The sequence below is a fragment of the Octopus bimaculoides genome, chromosome 1, assembly GCF_001194135.2.
Source record: "Octopus bimaculoides isolate UCB-OBI-ISO-001 chromosome 1, ASM119413v2, whole genome shotgun sequence".
Lineage (NCBI taxonomy): Eukaryota > Metazoa > Mollusca > Cephalopoda > Octopoda > Octopodidae > Octopus > Octopus bimaculoides.
This window is the reverse complement of record NC_068981.1, coordinates 191,161,424-191,166,929: the sequence shown is the minus strand read 5'-3', so window position 1 is coordinate 191,166,929 and position 5,506 is coordinate 191,161,424. Positions and strand designations below refer to the sequence as shown.

The window sequence follows — 5,506 nt, the reverse complement described above, 5'->3', positions numbered from 1 at the left end:
ACACACACACACACACACACACACACACACACACACACACACACACACACACACAGGCCTCTTTCAGTTTCTGTATATCAAGTCCAACCATAAGGCCTTTGGTCAACATGAAGCTACAGTAGAAGACACTTGCCCAGTTACCATGCAGTGGGACTGAACTTGAAATCACATGGTGGGAAGCAATGTGCATTTTTAAAGAAAAAAGTCATTGATAGATTGGCCTAAAGTTGCTCACCAATGCATTCCAGCCTCCTATCCACACATGTGTTGTCTCCTCTTCTCCCACCTTTTCTACTATAGTGGCTGCTGCTCTTTGCAGTTGGTTGGCATCAGGCCACTTGTCTAACACATTTTTCCTCTTTCTGCCACATGATACTGTATTCTATTCCCCAAAGGCCCTGCACCAATGACTTTACCTAGTTGTTGCTTTCCTAGACCATCATCACACTAGAATTCCCTCACTCCGCATTTTTTCCCTACAGCAGACAACCTGAAGCTGTTAAAAAGATATGTTAACCATGTTGACTTTACAAGTCTTGAGAAAACTTGCAAAGATCACAGACACAGCCAAACCAAACCATTAAAAAAGATCTGGTTTAAGTCCTGGCTATTTTTGAGCAAATGGTAAAAAATATATTATTTCAAAAGGAACAAAACATGCATAGATTTTACATTTCTCAACATTCTATGACACTTACAATCAAATTATAATATAAGACATAAATCACTGCTCCAGCACAACACTCATGATAAAATGCCACAGAAAAGAATTGCAAGATGGATTCTTCAAGCCGAACCAACCAGCAGGAGACCTAAGATAAGACCAAGAATGAGATGGTTGGATAATATTCAAAGTCTCAATTGGTTACACTTGGGAATCCAGATGGGAAGTGTAATGATGGTTGCTTTTGATTGGACCCTGTTATAGCTATAGTACTTTCAATTTCAATCTGATTGGTTTATAAAATTTGATAATCAATCCATTAGTAACTTAATTAACTTCCCTTACTACTCATAACAAAGAATGACAAGGCTTCAAGATAGGTCATTATATAGTTACTTGATTTCCCTTCTTATGTTGGTCAGCTGAAAAGTTCATAGGGTGATTAAGTTACTTTCATGGAATGTGACCAAATGAGGTTTATTTTACAACATAGACCTCTTGCAGCCCACATAAGTCTTCCATCAGTGTAGAAATAGCAGCCAATAATCTTTCTAAGCTCATACTGTCCATCTAAAAATGACAGTTCAAGCTGATTGGTTAAGGTTGGCCTGGAATTAAATAAAAACATAATTTTTGTCCAGATTCCCACATTTATACAAATAAGCATCAAGTTGTTGAATTCCTAACCAAAGAACATTATAAGATAATCACTTCTCATTTACAAATGATCTGTACTCTCTATACTAGTTAAATTCTTATCTACAATATCGCCATAATTATTTTGGACATCATCTCCACCCCTCCATCTTCCTAATTACTCTTCCCCTCCTCCATCAATTAATCATAATTTAGCGACAATATGGAAATTATATTTTTTACTTACTACTTGGCAAATCATAATCTTTCACATTCATGCTACCCTAACAACATTATAGCCCCAGGGGCTATGTAATATACTGGGGCCTATAGTATTTATGGACAGTAAATTACAGCAAGTACAGATTAACAAGGAGTCTTCAAATCCATACGGTCTTGAAGTAGTGGCCCAGGGTACCCATGCCTTAAAATTACACTGGTATATCATTCATCTAAGACAAATGCTTTGTCTAATTACAAAAAGATCATTTAATGTAGTTTCCTCTGATTAAGATCGGCCCTAGCCACTATTTAAGTACCTGTCCACCTGGGTATTTAAATTCAAGGTATCTTTTATCTTTTACTTATTTCAGTCATTAGACTGTGGTCATGCTGGAGCACCCACTGCGTTGAATAATTTTAGCTGAGTGAATTGACCCCAATACCTATTTTTTTTAAAGCCTAGTACTTATTCTATCAGTCTCTTTTGCTGAAGTGCTAAGATATGGAATGTAAACACACCAACACAGGTTGTCAAGAAGTGGTGGTGGTGGGGGGACGAACAACGACACAAAGACATACACACATATTATAGATATATATAAACAAATATAGATATATATGATGGGTTTCTTTCAGTTTCTACCAAATCCATTGACAAGGCTTTGGTCTGCCTGAGGCTATAGTAGAAGGTGCTATACAGTGGGACTGAACCCAGACCCATGCAGTTGGGAAGCAAACTTCTTAAGATAGCTACATCTACCCCTACTATTTTAAGTAATGTCAATGGTGTCAACTCCTGCACTACAATATATGACAAGTATCAATATACAAGCTTAATGTCTATAAACTTATAATCATGTTAAGTCTGTAGATGTTGACACCACTTAGTTGATATGATATTGAACTCCAGCTTTCAGTTTCTAAGTTCAGTTCCCAGAAGGTAGTTTGACATGTCTCTGAACGAGACAGTTTATTCTTCATATTGTGGTTCAGACACTTTTAAAATTTAACTTTCTCTGACTTGTGATAACCTGCTAGTGTCTTATAAAGAAGGAGATTTATCTCTCGTCTATTCAACACTACAGAAAATTGATTCAAGAACTGGTCAAATCATTTCTTCTAGTTTATCAAAAGATTAACTATCACACAAACATAAATATGGATGTCTGTATATTGATTTTCTGTGGGTTTTGTCTTGGTCTGATATACTAAATCAATTCAATATTTCTTGTTTGTTTGGGCACAGGTACTGTTGTGTAGCTAAGAAGATCACTTCATAACAGTCCCGGCTTTGATCTTACTGTGTGGCACCTTGGGAAAGTAACTTGTATTACAGCTTCACTTTAATTTTGTGAGTGGAAATTTGTTATATATGTATAACTATATCTTTCTGAATATATATCGAACAAAGATGCAATGAATGAGAAATACCTTGAGGTATTTGTTCCTCTTCAGTTGCATTAACACTCCTTTATTACTCTTGCCATTGTAGATTCAGTGAACTATTGATTGGCTTTATTGAAAGTCTGTAACCAATGATGCAATTGTTCATAAAATGTGACATAAAATTACTAATCACCTGAAATATATACCTTTTGATACTCACCAACAGGTCTCAGGTGTTAAAAGATATCCTTATTTGTTAATCATAGATAGCCCTCATAGTTATAAGATATCCTTATTTGATAGCCGTAGATAGTCCTGGTGTTTTAAACTGAGTGCAAAAACATTGTCCTTCTTTCTGAAGATTTAGAGAGAATGCTGTCAAATTCTTCAACTGACTAAATGACATTTGTAAGGTTCTTTTGGACACATCCTAACACCAAGTCCTGTACTACAAGTAACTGCAAACATTGCTTGGGACTGTAAATCAGGAACTAAGCCATCTTCTGTGCAAGAAACACAGTTTAGCCTAATTTTAGAAAGAACTTCCTATCAAAAGACATCTTGTTTGTACCATGTACCATTTTATCGTGTACATCTCTCTGGCTTCTTCCTTCAGTTTTTGAGCATCATGACAGTTCATAATTCAATCATTGAGCAAGAATTCAGTGGTATTATTTATTAATGATTTATTTATTAGTATATATTCAATAATGATTTAATTAGAGAAAGAGTGCTTGAACTTGGCTAGAAATAGAGGAATATTCCAGAGTCAACCATACACACCAGTGATCTTTGTGATACTGGCATTTATTGAGGTCGATCAGAAATGGTGTTATCATGTAGTTGATTGTTGCATCAATGTTTCCATTGGTGATGTGGGCCTTATTAAACTTTTGAATTTAATAACAAAGTATTTTCTTCAAAATCTTGCAGAAGAAATTTTTTGTTAAGATGAGTGATAAATCAACATGTTATGTGCAGCAACAAAGTAACACCATCTTCATTACATTGATATAAAAGATGAAAGTAAATGCTCTTTCTGATGAAATTATGCAACTTCTAAGTTACAGACACGACAGAAGCGAAAATTAAGCTCTGAATCAATGCCCAAGAATTTATATCTTGTATATATGTATGTGAAAAAATGTATGTATAATTAATTAACTTTATTCAATCTACTTGGGCAAGTGAAAGTGACATGACAACAGGTAAAAATCATATTCACAATGTACACTGACAATGATTACATTGTGTTATAAGTTTCATCCAAATTCCTGCAAGAGTTAAAATTTTATGGTTTTTGTATTGGACTAACAGAATCTCACCAGAATCTCTATTTTCTATGGAGTAGGAAGATCTATACAGAGAAAGCAATTTAAGAGTTCAAAATGAATTATAAAAGTCACTGTTCGTATTAACATGATGAGTTGCTTTTAGGCTATAGAACTTAGATAAATTTTGATGGCTGATTGCATATCTATTTCTAAGTGATTCACTATAATCACTAAAATTACTTAAAAGCACAAAATGGGGGGAACTTTGAGAAAATGTCAAAGAAAGGGCCAAAGAGATTTAACAGAGATTTCTGCCAGCAAAGTATTATGAATGAATCCAAGGATTTACTAATAAAAAAAGATGTACGTATATATATATGTATATGTATGTGTATGAATGTGAGGGAATATGCATACACATATATATGGGGAACATAATGAGCCATATCTCTCAAGAGAGTAGAAATAGTAAAGCAGAAAATGTGCCGACTAAAATTACTAGCACTACAAATAAAAGAGTAAATGGAAGATAGTGGCACTGTATGCTAAATACAATATATTATTTAGATAAATTACATATATTCTAGATGAATGAAAGCACATTTATAACAGGAAAACAGATATACTTGGAAGAGGAAATTAGAGATAAATTATGTAGTAAGTATAATGGAATTAATAGTAAGAGACAAGATAACTATAGAAGTGGAGAGAATATTTGAATAGGATGTAGTTATTATGTATAACATAAGATTTGTAAACAGCAATTTAAAACTGAATAATAATGGCAAACTTCTTGTTGATAGTCTGAGCACAAATCTTTTGTCACTGTACAAACATGACAAGCATTAGAAAAACATGGGAAGTTTTAAGATGGTCATTTGAGGTGCAAGAAATAGCACCCAAACCTTTCAGGAATTGCAGCACACCACCTTTTAAAAATACAAGAATATATTGTAGTTTGAGAAGAATTATGTCTATAAAGATGAGATGGTCATGGCTGGAATGTCTGATCATCATAGGTCTGTCTGTCTGATTGGGATTGATCTCAACTAAATACCAACAGATGTCACAAATATCACAGGCTAATCGCAAAAAAAAAACAAAAAAACATCGGAAAATAGCCCATAGAAATATCACAGCAGTGTGATCACACAGAGACAATAGTGGCATTACTGGCTGATAACATAGTCATAGCAAACAAACAAAAGATATCACAAATTAACCATAGAGATATTTTTTTATCTTCAGCACAAAGCATATATTTATTTCTCATGTGTTTTATACAGAACTTGCTTTAAAGAAGAGAAACGGTGGGGGGGGGGGG

The 5,506-nt window shown here is 34.2% G+C and overlaps 1 protein-coding gene across 8 annotated transcripts in view; it reads right to left on the bottom strand.

Annotated features, from left to right (window-relative positions):
• The window catches only part of LOC106884166 (protocadherin Fat 4), a 693,587-nt gene that overhangs the window by 219,391 nt on the left and 468,690 nt on the right, over nt 1–5,506 (bottom strand). The window lies entirely within an intron of this gene.